Below are 14,770 nucleotides of genomic sequence, written 5' to 3' on the forward strand. Positions count from 1 at the left end.
TGATAGGTGGTTCCAAGGGGCATGACTTGCTTTTTCAAAGAAGTGCTTTGAAAGGGAAATATTTCAATAACTGCCTAAAAATTCATCACTTATATCTGGCCATTGGCCAGGTTTCTGTGAATTTTTTTTAAATCATTCACAAAGTATATGTTCCTCAAAAACAGAGCCTGGGTTTCATCATCTGCAGGACACAGAATGCCAGTTTTTAAAAGTGCTTTTGAAATATAGTTTGCTATGTAATTATAGATGTAAAATTGTATCTCCTAGCTCAAAGAGAACTGTTGAAAGAAAAAGCAGATGCTTTGTTTGTCTAGAATGTCAGGGTCATTATTTTTATGGGATGCTTTTAAGAAACACTAATTTGTGGAAGAAAAACATCCCAGAAGGCAAATTTGACAGTTGAAATTCTCGTGCCCAAATTGTTTCGAGGATCATAATTAATTGAAACAATGAAAGGCTGAATACAGCTTTGTTTCGCTTCTTCACAGAGACAGTGAAGTGATTCTAAGTTAAATTTTCAAGATCTGAAAGATGAAAATATACTATGCTTTAGACAGAAAAACACAGGGTGATTGAGAGATTGTGAAATGCTGATGGGCATCCCAACAACATTCTAGTGTAGTTTCAACTGGCTCTAGACTCTTAGAATAAGCAAAATCCCTTCCCACACTGATAAACACATACTTGTATATAGCATTCCATTTTTGAAGCAGACTTAAATAGTATGTGAGTTTATTATTGTCTGGAAAGTGATGCCAATGAAAAACTGCCAATTTGGCCCTTTTAAAGAAATCAGAACCTAATCTTGTCTTAAAGTCAATGATTTTTGGTAAGTATAACAACTAATTTTAACAACTAAAACCAATTTGTGGGCAAACTTTACAAAATGGAATCTGTCATTTATATGGCAGAGGACTTTCAAGAACACAAATGCAGTTGTAGTTAAAATCAAGGAAAACTGTAAGCTTCAGGACCTAGATTGCTTTATACTACAAGTATAATTTATTTTTGAGGGTTTTTTTGGGAGAGGGCATATTTTTAATTGTAATTTCTCTTATTATTAGTCCATGCCTTGCACCCCATTGCTGCATTTTCTTTGGGGACATTTAACTTTGGAGAGAAATTAAAAACTGAATTATCTTATGTGGATCAGGATGGAGGTAGGGAGAAAGTTAGTAGTAATAAAAATATTGTTGGTAGGAAACAAATAGGGTTAACCAGCCTGAATCTGAGAAATAACCCTGAGTATAGGCCTTGCTAACGTCATAAACTATCTCCAGTAGTAGAAGGTGAGGAGATCCTGACAAGCTGGAGGGTGAGCCCTGTGCAGAATGTCTTGGTCTCACTCACAGAGCTTCTGTGCAAGAGGATTTCATAACTCAGAGTCTATTTTTCTGAAGAAAATTACCACTGATAGACATCTAGCAAAACAAAGGTGCTGAAATTTGTTAGTTCAGTGAAGGAGTAAGTGAATGAACACAGACCTTTCTTTCTCCTACAAGAGTTTAGTTCTTTCTACAGGACAGTTTTATGCAGTTAATCCAGCTGTACAATGTAATTTATTTGTATTTATTGACTTTCTACATGCTATCTCATATAGTCTGGGAATTCATCTACTATGGATAACATTGGAACGGGAAACTATTTCAACTTTTAAATAACTTATTTAAAAATAGGATTTTATAAATATTAAAAATTATAATAATTGTCATTTGAATACTAAGTTTTATATACACTACTAATCCTTGTATATGTATTACCTTTTTTTGTACACACAAAGAACAAACCAGGTCGGTATTAGCATCCCCGTTTTATACAGGAAACAGAGGCTCAGAATGGTAAGTCATATGCTCAAATTGCACAACTAGTAAGGAGCAGTGCCAGGAATCATACTCGGGAGTCTGATTCCAAGGCACACATTCTTAACCTCTAAATTGCCTTATAAACACAATCAATGAATATTTCAAACTTTTTAAAGACTGAAACATGAATGTAGATCCCCCTGTGACTATATATAATATATACATCGAAATGTAATTTCCAGGGCATGTGGACATACACACAGCCAACCCCGGCACCCTTTATGAATCCCATGTTTACTCACAAAAACACAATACTTAAAAACCAGAAAAATCGACGAACTCATGTAGAGAAATGGGAAGAAATATGAAAACTGCAATAAGTGGATTTCTAAAGGGCTTGCCACAGAAATAAACAAGTATTAAGAGAAAAAAAGAGGTTTATACCTTATGGCTCACCTGTGAATAAAATTTACTTGGTTAAAAAAAAAGAGAGAGAGAGTGAGAGAGAGAGAGAAAAGGTTTGGCACTGAATATTTTAGAGTAGTTATATGTTGATAACAAGTAGTTTGGAGTTTACCAAAACTTCAAACGTAACATCTATCCTTAAATATTAGCAAAATGAAGTTATAAAAGATTGATTTTCCCCTTGATTTTTTTTTCTTTCCCCCTTCTCCCCTCTCCCTTGTCTCCTTCCTCCCCTTAATCCCTCAAATTATTTATTTAGTGCATTTGTATACGCCAGGCACTATTTTGGATGCCTATAATATATAAAAATCACTCTCCTCAAGGAGTTTATATTCCAGTGGGGGGCACAGATGATAAAAATAAGCCAACAAAGGAAAATAACATAGTATACTAGAAAGTGATAAATGCTATGGAAAAAAAAAATAGGGCAGGATTAGTTCTCTAGGAATGACAGAGGCAGGCTACAGTTTAAAACAGGATGATCAAGAGAGTCCTCATTGAGAAGAGCATACTTAAGCAAAGAATTGAAAGAAGTGAAGGAGTTAACTATGTGGTTTTTGGAGGGAAAACTGTTCTAGACAGAGCACAGCTAGTGCATTGGCCCAAGGCAGAAGTGTGTCTGATATGCTTGAGGCAAGCAAGGAAGTTGTGTGGCTGAATGGAGTTAAGTAAGGGGGAGGGGCGGAGAACCAAGAATGACATCAGAGAGCTAATGGGGCCAAAACACATAAGGTCAAGTTAGCTTCATAAAGTCTTCCATGTTTACACTGAGAAAAATGAATAGCTAATGTAGGATTCAGAGTGACATGATCTGACATAGGATTTAAATTAATTGCTTTGGCTGCTGCTTTGAGAATAGACTAGTGGGCAAGAGTAGAAGCAAGGAAATCAATAAGGGGCTTTGCAATAATCTGAGTGAAGAAGAGTGAAAGATCATAAGTAGAACTGAGCAGGATTTGAATTCTGATTGCATCTTGTACTCTAAGCATCTAATGATATACATATTTCCCTCTAAGCACTGCTTTAGTGCTATCCCACAAATTGATGCACTGGGTCTTATTTTCATTCATTACAAAATATTTTCTAACTTCTCTTCTGATTTCCTCTTTTGACCCATGGGTTATTTAGAAGTAATTAGTTTTATTCTCTAATATTTAGGGACTTCGTATGTATCTTTTCTGTTGCTGATTTCTAGTCTAATTCTGTTAAAGTCTGAAACACACTTTATATTATTTTAATTCATTTAAATGAATTAATGTATTAAGGATTGTTGTATGACCTAGAATATGGTCTATGTTTTTTTTTAAGATTTTATTTATTTATTTGACAGAGAGATAGAGAGAGAGCACAAGTAGGCAGAGTGGCAGGCAGAGGGAGAGGGAGAAGCAAGCTCTCTGCTGAGCAGGGAGCCCGATGTGGGGCTCAAACCCAGGACCCAGGGATCGTGACTTGAGCCGAAGGCAGCTGCTTAACCGACTGAGCCACCCAGGCGCCCCTAGAATATGGTCTCTCTTAATGAATGTTCCATTTGAACTTGAAAAAATCTGTATTCTACAGTTGTTGAGTGTTCTATAAATATTAATTAGCTCAACTTTTCAATAATGTTCAAGTGTTTTATATCCTTACTAATTTTTTATTTGTCTTATCAGTGAGTGAGAGGAGTACTGACATCTCCAACTGTAATTGTGAATTTCTCTTTTATTTCTATGTATTTTGAAACTCTGTTGTTAGATGCATACGCATGTAGGATTACAATGTTTTCTTGGAGAACTGACCTCTTTATCATTATGTAATGTCCCTCTTTGTCCCTGGTAATATTCCTTATTCTAAAGCCTACTTTGTCCATTATAATATAGATACTCTTTTTTTTTTTTTGGTAAGTGTTTTCATGGTATATCTTTTTCCATTTGCACTTTTATTTATGTCCTACATTTAAAATGGTTTTCTTGTAGAAGCATATAGTTTTGTCTTGTTTTCTTGTCCAGTTTGACAATCTGAGCCTTTTAGTGTGTTTATACTATTTATGTTTAATGATATTAGTCTGTGGTTAGGTCAAACTCTATCATCTCGCTAACTGTTCTCTAATGTTCTGTCTGTTCTTTGTTTCTTTTGTCCTCTTTTTTCCCCTACTTTTGAATTTGTGGAGTATTTTTTAAAATTTTAGTTTACTTCTACTATAGGAGTATTTGCCTTTTTATACAACTTCTAATGGTTGGTGTAGGTTTTTAAATATGCAATTTAATTAGTCATGATCTACCTTAAATAATGTATCACTTCGTATGAAGTATAAGAACCTTAAAGTACTATATACCCAATTCCTCCCTTCTATCTGCTGTTGTTTTCATACATTTTGTATTTACATCTGTGATAAATATATAATACATTACTATTTTTGCTTTAGACAGTTGCCTTTGAAGAAATTAAAAGAAGAACAATTAATTTTACATTACCTTGCTTGATTCCACTTCCAATGCTCTTCATTTCGTGATGTAGATTCAAGTTAATGGTTGGTCTCATATTCCTTTTGCCTGAAGAACTTCCTAAATATATTTAAATATATTTTAAATGTAGAGCCAATGAAATTTCCAGGTGTATTTGATGTAGCCTTTGAGAGAAAGCAAAATCAAAGATGACCCCTAGAGTTTATAATAGAACTGCTGATAAATCACAATGAGCAGTAAATAAGTAAATAGAAAAGAATACATTTAGGAAGGAAGAAATATTAGTGTAAAAAAAATAATCAACCCTAAAAGAAAAATATGACTTGATATACCAAATGTATTTTTGTTTTTCTGTTTGTTTGTTTTTAAAGATTTTATTTATTTGAGAGAGAGAGTACAAGCTGAGGGAGGGGCAGAGGGACAAGCAGACTTCCCATTGAGCAGGGAGCCTGACGCAGGCTGATTCCAGGACCCTGAGATCATGACCTGAGCTGAAGGCAGATGCTTAACCAAAAGAGCCACCCAGGCACCCCCAAATGTATTTTGTTATTACTTATCTGCCATGGATTTTTCTGCCCCTCAAAGTCCTGATTTCAAAGACCCATAGAAGTCCCCAGGTTGGCAGAGGGGGCATAGATCTTGTGTGACTTCTATGTCTATATGTGCCTACCTCCTCTCATTAACCTGGATGCAAAACTCAGTCCCTTCACTGGTTTCAACAAGAAGTCTTTCCCTCACTTTCCTCTCATGTTCATCAGGTTTCCTCTTTTTTTTTTTAAACTCCTCCATGTTTGTTCCCTTATGAAATTGCTCCCTGTGAATTCTGAATTCTTCTTATTTTACGTGGAGTTTAGCTATCTCCTACACTCAGCATTATATAAACAAAACCCCTTAAGGAGGTTATTGGAATAAAGAAGGCCTCAGGATCTCCCATTCCTAGCAACTTAGGTTTAAGAATTTACCCCACTGTTGCAGGTAAAGTTCCCCAGGATTTGTATACAGGAGGTTTACTGGGAGTGCTCTTAGAATCAGTATCTGTGAAGGAGCAAGGGAAGACAAGACCAGGCAGAGGGAGAAGTTAAAATGAGATACAGTTGAAACAGTAACCTCAGTCAATGCCACAGAGATCTCTCAAGGCTGAGATGATCCTACAAAGATGTCCCACATTGGGGAACATAGCCCACAACAATCAATCATTGGATAACAGCTGCAGCCAGGGACAGGTACATAGACTTGGACAAGGCAGCTTCCTTCAGATGAGGTCAGTTCTCAGAGTTGCATGCAACTATAAGGCATTAACAAACACTACCAGCATCTGAGATCATGCAGCCTCGACTTTGAAGGGGAATCTGGGAAGTGTCCAAATGCATCCACTATAAACCATTCCCATACCACTCAGTTCCACTTGCTTCATAGAGTATATTGCCTCTACAGGGGAAAACTCCAGGGTTGTAATTGGTATCATTTTCTAGGAAAGCTTTATGAGGAGTTTAGTGGGACAAGTTACAGAGTCCCCTGCAGCTCTTCTCTAGGATGCATCTGATATTTATAGTCTCCCTCATCTATTAACCCAACTACTAAATTCTGATCACCTTTGACTATCATATCAGCTGGTCCCCCTCACTTACTTGGTGGGATGATCCAGGCTCCCTTCAGAGTAGGAGGTCTGGGCTTCTAGTTGCTGTGACCTTCTCAGGATGTGGCTTCTGCACATGCCTATTTACCATAAAAATTGGTGTGGGTTATACCAGGAGCCCCCTTCCACCCTACCCTTTCCCCAGCAGATGACCTGAGTGCCAAATGTATTTTTGTCTGTTCCTATTATTAACAACAACCCTATCTTCTCCTGATGATCAGAGACAATTACTCCTGCCAGAATGTGGATCTTTTTCTTTTTTTCTTTTTTTTTTCTTTTTGCCTACTGGATTCCTGGCACAAAGAACCTAAAGTAAACATGTGGCAGTCATAGCTAAAGTCTAGTGGAGCTCCTGTAGAAGCATCCTCCCTCTGAGAATCACAACTGTGAGAACTACAGAACCTAGAGTTGTGGGGATAGGAACTATAGATTTCCCAAGTGGGTCACTGGGAGTGATAAGTAGAGTCCCTCCTGCTCGCAACCTGTGGTTGATGATTTAGGGAGTGCTCTTTATCCTGAAGAATGAAGGTGTGCACCATATCCCTGTAGAGTATAATTTCCAAGTTGCCACCTTACGTGTACCTTCAAAAAGCCATTCCATCACTCCATCAGGCTGACAGAATCAAGTGGTAGAATATGTGATAGGACCAGTGAATTTCATTGTCATGTGCCTATTGTCACATCTCATTTGCTGTAAAGTGCTTTGCTTGGTCCAATGCAATTTATATAGGATTACATGTTGGTAGATTAAACATTCTGTTTGCCCTTGAATAATGGTGCTGTCTATGAGCCTAGTGGGCAGGAAAGGCAATCACATAGAGAACTCTACTGGAAATAAATTTCTGCTTTCCAAGATGGAATGGACAGTGTAATCAACTTTGGCTAGTTGGTCCCCTCAAGGGACGGTGCTCTATTACAGGGTCAGCACTAGTGTTACTGCTGTCAGTTTAGATAACTGGCAGCAGCAGTACTAGGTCCACCTTGGTGAGTGGTAATCCATGTTGTTGGGCCCAAACACAGCCTACATCCCTGCCTCCATAGCTTCTCCTGTATAAGCCCTTTGTACAACATTGGGGTGGCTTTTGACAAAGAGTGGCTATTGCCAACTGAATAAGTTACTCTGTAAGATTGTTTGGGGCCCCTTCATTAGTAGAGTCTCTCTGGTCCACATGATTATGTGAATCAAAGTTATTTATATGCCACACCCATGTTAACATGCCAATTCACATGTTTCTTCCCCAGACTTCTCTGTCTCATTAACTTTTTTCGAGCCCCTGACCAACACGTCAAATATTTGTCACTGCTAGTGAATCCATATATAATCTTATATCGATATACTTGTTTTCTGACACAAAATAGATGACAATGCACACCACCCAAAACTTTGCCAATGGGGAAGACTGCTGTCTTTCTAGGCCACGCCTGAGCGAGGCTGTTGTGCAAGGGTCCAAAGGCTCTATCAGTTGTCTACTCTTGTGTATCACACTACCCCAAAGCTAAGTGGTTTAAAACAACAGTGTATTGTTTCTTAAAGAGAGATGACAAACATGGCCAAGGATGAAGACAAGTGGAAGTGAATGAAGATGAAGGTCATAAAATGAGGGTGTGAAGAATAGGGACTGTGATATCACTATCAACAAACAATGAAAGGATTTGACAGGGACTGTGAGATAGACAATGAAGTAATAAATAAATATAGGAGATAAACTAGAAAAAATCTTTATGCTTTATCCTAAACAGAGCCATGACTCTTTACCTCTGTCTTCAGGCCTCTCCCAACTTCAGACCCCATTTGCCCGGTAAACATTCTTTTAAGGCTACCCTTTGAAAGACCCTATCAGAAACCACTGTGAGAAAATGGTCCCCCATTTACTGCCTTCATGTTATTACTTCAGCCTGGAATTCTCCTCCCACTCCACCACACCCCAACCCTCCATGAAATACTTAATTACTTTTTATGATCCAACTCAAATTCTTTTTGGATGTTAGTGGGGACTTAAACAAACAAACAAATTGAGCCTCAATGAAGAAACTCCTGTCAAGAATAGATTTTTCCTACCCCAAGCACACTGAATTCCTTAATCACAGGGCCTATTTTACCTATTTTCATGCTGCTGCACAAAGCACACAGTAGGTGCCGACACTTTGATGAATGATTGCTTTAGCACCTTATACTCAGGCCACACAGCCTTATATTATATTTTGCAGTCATTTATCATTTCTACACATTAAAATTTCCTTGAAGGCAGGCACCAGATCATAATTTTGATTTTCACAGAATCTAGTAAAGTGTTTTGATATCAAGCTAGGACACAAATATTTAATTTGTTACGTTAATTAGTACTAATCCAAGACACATGAGAAGAGAAACTGACCTGTGATGTAATTACAAGAACAGCCTCATAGCCTCAGTGAATCCCATGAAGATCTCTGAAGGTGGAGTGGCCCTTAGGTATGTCTTGAATCAAGGCCAGGGGGACAAGCACTTGTGTCCTGCATTGCCCAGGCATTGGATGTGTGCTGTGTCACAGGAAGAGGGCATAACCTTGGGGGAGGGAGCTTCCTTGAGCCAAGGACAATGCCTGAAGGAGGATGCAGCTGTGAACCATCAGCATCCAGATTCCAGCCAACAAGGGCCATCTATGTAGTGCATGGCAGCATCATATATGGCATCCCTGAGAGGGAAAAGGCAGCCTCTTGTTCACCTTCCATAAAAATCTTCTTATTGAGGTATGGGAAAGAAAACAAGACTGAATTTACTTGTAGCATCCAAGCCTCCAACTCCTTTGAGCCCAAACAACTTTTTCTCTTTGAGGATTTGAACTGGCGCTTGGGGTATTTATTTCTGGCTCTGCCCTGTCACTGGTATACTGCAAAAGTTTCTCACACTCACCTCCACAATGCAAGTCACCTATGACGGTACTGCCACTGGCCCAGCCTAATGAAGCAGGGTCTCCCTGCATCAGCAGACATCTCTGTGGCATGTGGCTTTCTGGAGGCTATACAGTTGTCCCCAGCTGGCAGATTGTAGCACTAAAAAAAATGGGCTTGAAAAAAATAAAATTCTCACTAGTGTCTTCCATCATCTTTTCCACTCAGGATCAAGGCTTACTTCTAGGTTAATGACTCCTACATATAGGGAAAAGCATCAGCTTCTGTTCTTTTCAGCCTCTGTATGCATGATCCCTGCCTCCTACAGAAGGAGCCAGAATATCTATTGGGCAATTTTGCTTGCAAGGATGACTCGTCTCCTTGATTCTTCCTTGTTTTCTGATCTTAATTTCTATATGGCTAAGGAGAGTTCCCAGGGAAATTATTGTTTGCTAAAAAATACCCATCTTTTTTATAACCAATTTTTTTTCAAAAGTGGGGAGGAAGATACTTTCCTTTTTGGCAACCTTATGCATTGAATAAGTACCATACAAATGGGTAGCTTTTAAGTTAAAGGCCGTTTGTACTTGCATGGTCCCAGCTGTTCTCTCTGAACTCAGATATCATACACTAAAACTAAATTAATGGACACAGTCTCTCACCAGGATTCCCATTTTTTTTCTGAATTTCAAACCAAGGCTGGAGGTTGGAAACCACTCTGTGGGACCTTACTTGTAGGAAAGCCGATTTACTAGGAAAGCTGGTAAACCAGCACCATGAACTGCAACTCCCCAAGTCTCAACTAAGGCCTCCAGTTCAACTCTGCCGTTTGGTTGGGTTCCATAAAGACAGCATCTACTTCCTCTCTTACTTCTTTTCTTGAATAAAGCTTTGCTAACAAGGAGAATTTAGATCTCCCATGAACTCTAAAGCTTCTCTAATAAGGCCTTGCTGTATGTTGCTCCTGTAATAACATGCTTTAACTGAATCTGATTTTCCAATCTGTTCAATAACACCTTGTCATATGGCTCATTGCAAAAGACTCTATTATTAACACATTTCCAGAGAACTCTTCTCCTTCCTGTTGGTGCACGGTGGGGAAGTGGATGTACGAGTCCCAGCAACTCTCCCCATTATCAAGTGCACTATTTGATGCTGTCAAGTATTTCGTCACAGATGTGAGGCTCTGGCAGGACTGAGATCATGTGTACCTACTAATGCCAAGTCTGTAAACTTCCTTTTAATCTTCACATCTCTGCCTCTGAAACCTGCCGCTACTGCAACACGGCATGCTGTCTTCAAACTCAAAATCTTTCTGTCTGTTACCTGACATTGGACTGCCTGAGAATGTATCCAGTGTATGGTTAACAGGTTAGCAATCTCTAGTGGGGATTCCACCATATGCTTGATGCCTGCTTCAATAGTAGATGTCCCACATCTGAGGGACTCAACAAATAGAGCCTGGTAAAAGGCAAAAGCGCAATGGCCACATACACACTTTCCATTAGGAAAAAAAAAAGTTATATTTTAGAGTCTGTTGAGGTAAACTTCTCAAAAAAACCTCTCACCTATAACTTGGCATGATTTTGGTTTATATAATGATTTGATACCTTGATTTTTGCTTAAAATATTTAATCTTGAACAGTGTGTCCCTATACAAAAACTGGAAAGTTGACCTCAGAGTAGATCTCCATGTTGGGTTCCTTATGAGGCTACTGGGGACCTATTCCTTTAAGATTCTTAGAAGAGCTATTATTAATTGAAAATAGAGGGCCTGGGGAGGCATATCCTGAAAATCCGTAAAGACTTTTTGAAAAGGTCTATGAGAAATCACCTTAAATATTTCAATTCTTAAGAAAGGGTTTTACAGCCATACATTTTGCTTCATGTTTACTCTAAGACCACATTTCTTGACAGCACCCTGAATTTGACTTTTGCCTGGAGGCTCTTACTTTTTAATTATTATTATTAGGTTCAGTTAGCCACTGTATAGTACAACATTTGTTTTTGATGTAGTGTTCAATGACTCATCAGTTCAGTATAACACCCAGTGCTCATCACGACATGTGGCCTCCTTAATACGCATCACCCTGTTACCTCATCCCCCCACCCCTTCCCCTCTGAAACCCTCAGTTTGTTTCCCAGGGTCCATAGTCTCTCATGGTTCATCTCTCTCTCTGATTTCTCCCACTTCAGATTTCTCTCCATTCCGCTATGGTCCTCTGTGCTATTGTTTATGTTCCACATACAAGTGAAACCATATGATAATTGTTTTTCTCTGCTTGACTTACTTCACTTAGCATAATCCCCTCCAGTTCCATCCATGTCAATGCAAATGGTGGGTATTCATCCTTTCTGATGGCTGAGTAATATTCCATTGTATATATGGACCACATCTTCTTTATCCATTCATCTGTTGATGGACATCTCGGCTTCATCCACAGTTTGGCTATTGTGGACATTGCTGCTATGAACACTGGGATGCAGGTACCCCTTCTTTTCACTACATCTATATCTTTGGGGTAAATACCTAGTAGTGCAATTGCTGGATCATAGGGTAGCTCTATTCTTAACATCTTGAGGAACCTCCATACTGTTTTCCAGAGTGGCTACACCAGTTTGCATTCCCACCAACGGTGTAAGAGAGTTCCTCTTTCTCCACATCCTTGCCAACATTTGTTGTTTCTTGTTTTGTTAATTTTTGCCATTCTAACTGGTGTAAGGTGGTATCTCATTATGGTTTTGATTTGTATTTCTTTGATGGCTAGTGATGTTGAGCATTTTTTCATGTGTCTGTTTGCCATTTGGATGTCTTCTCTGGAGAAGTCTGTTTATATCTTCTGCCCATTTTTGACTGGGTTATTTGTTTTTTGAGTGTTGAGTTTGAGAAGTTCTTTATAGATCTTGGATATCAGTCCTTTATCTGTAATCTCATTTGCAAATATCTTCTCCCATTCCGTGGGTTGCCTCTTAGTTTTGTTGACTGTTTCCTTTGCTGTGCAGAAGCTTTTTATCTTGATGAAGCCTTACTTTTGAGAGTCTTCTTTGGGGAGATACTAAGGATGAGAAATATTTTATTTTTGAAACTAGCAAGTCAGGGGCCATTCTTATTTGTCCTAAGTTATGCTTAAAAATGGAGTAATTTTTTCTTTAGCTCATATCTCTTTATCTTATGATATGCAGCTAAAAGAAATTAGTTGTCACTTTCAACATTTAGCATAGAAATATCCCTAACCAGATCAATTATTCACTACATATGTTTCTCTATTTCTGTAGGTGACAGTTTTCCCAAACTTCCTATCACTACATATCAAAGATCTTCTATCTTCTAACCCCCAATACTATTCTACTCACTTACCTTCAAGCCTTCACTGATAGCTACTTTGAGGCTCACTGGTCCAGGTAACACCCATGTCCAGGTAACAAAATCTGTGAATCCTGCTAGATAGCAAATCCACATAAAACCTACATTTATTTCATTTTGCTCATGATTTTGTCTGATGGTAATTTTCAGAAGAACTCAGCTGGGCAGATCCTACCTGGAGCCACTCACATAGTCATTGTCAAATGTGGTCCAAAACTATATTGGCCATATGAAGGCTCAACAGGCTGAATGTCCAAGAGGGCTAATTCTCATGTCTGGCAGTTGAAGCCAGTTGTCAGCTGGGAGGCTCAGCTTGACTGTCACCTGGGGCATGTATATATGGCTTAGCTTCCTCAGACCTTAGTAGTTTGGGTAGTTGGACTTCTTAAATGATAACTCAGGACCCCAAGTATAAGTGTTCTCATGAGCAAGGTAACACCTTTTATGACCTGGTCTAAAAAATCACATAGCGTCATTTCTCCTTACTCTATAGTCAAAGTAGTTACAAACCCACCAACATTCAAAGTGAGGGAATGTATAGTTATCTCACAATGTGTGGAGTATCTAAGAATTTTGCAGCCATTTTTTAAAACCCACCAAAGGGGCCTTGCTCTCTTGGTTTCTCTTGTATCACCAGCCCTTAGGAAAATACCAGATACATAGGGGATATTCCTAGAGTGTTTGCAGAAATAATGAATTTTGGTAGGAAAAGGAAGTTCTGTGGTTTGTGCTAACACTAGTGAGGCACCATGTGAGGGCTCTACCCCTGAGATCTTCAAGAAGTGGAGACACCATTATTGGCTACCCTGGGTTATATAAACAGTCATTTGTCTAAAAGCAAAAGGCTGACCCTTATGTTCTTCTCTTGGTCTTTTTCATTTTTTGATTATTCTAGGCTCAAGGGAAATTCCTACATTACCAGAGCTTTTATTTGCATTTTTGAATGACAATCAAGTTCACATACTCCAAGAATACATGGCATTACGATAACCTATAGCAGCCTCAAGTAACATATGGAAAAGAAGTGATCTGAAAGAACTGTGGATACTCTTCAGGTACTCAATTCCAGGGAGCAACTCCAGCCACACAGATATACAGCCAAATGTTCTTCTCTATTGCCTTGTAGTTTGGGTATATAGTAGAGTGTTCCCATATATTATGCCATGGGATACAGAGAAAGCCCATGTGTGGATGAAGGGAGCTATAGGAATATTATATACAAAGACCAAATACCTAGACTCTGAGTTAGGATGAGTTTCAATAAATTCACTTTTTACACATCACACAAAATTATAAACAGGACACAAGCCTTAAAAACCTTTGTTATTGTCCATTAACACCACCACCTAACAAGTTAGCCATATTTATAAGTGGAAATATCTTCTGAGAAATGTCAGGCATCTTATTTGAATCCTCTGAAACAAAACAATTTCTGTGATGCATGTATAGTGATGCCAAGAAATCCATCTGCCAGCCAGAATTTCATCCTTTAAATACCTTGTTATGGCAGCACAAAAGAACACAATGAGTTTTGTTTAGAGTGTCAGTCTGCCATCTCTGGGCTAAAAGGATTAGGTCTAAATTGCACATCATTACATAAGACTGTATGAAAATGTTTGCTTCTTTTGTCCTTAAAAGTACTTCATGGTGTTTTATAAATAGCAAAAAAAAAAAAATTAATTACGCTAAAGAAATCCATTCTGAGGGCCACAAGCAGTAGATCTGCCAGGCATTCCATTTTATGTTATTATTTATTCAGCACACAAAGGTCAGAGGCTTTTCAAGTACACTCGCTTGTTGGACATAGCAGGAGGCTGAGGAGAGGCCATAGAATGTGTTGGTTAAATGTGTAGATTTTGGTGTCAGTCAGCTCTGGTTTTAGCTTCTCTGACTAATAAATGTGCCTGGGAAATTTACTTACCCTCTCTGTGGCTCATTTTCCATATCTGTAACATTGAAGATAAAAGTATTCACCTTCTAGGGTTGGTTTAATGGTTAAAAGAGATAACATATGTAATTTACTCACCAGTTCTTAGCACAGAGTAGATGCACAGTTAAGTCAGATCAGAGTAAACACACACTTTCACTAGGTAGTGTGTGTGTGTGTGTGTGTGTGTGTGTGTGTGTGTGTGAAAGCAGGGAAGGAAGCAGAGAGTAATGGGGGAAAGAAAGAGAGGGAAAGGGAGAGAGA

Source organism: Ailuropoda melanoleuca, chromosome 2 (genome assembly GCF_002007445.2).
Source record: "Ailuropoda melanoleuca isolate Jingjing chromosome 2, ASM200744v2, whole genome shotgun sequence".
NCBI lineage: Eukaryota > Metazoa > Chordata > Mammalia > Carnivora > Ursidae > Ailuropoda > Ailuropoda melanoleuca.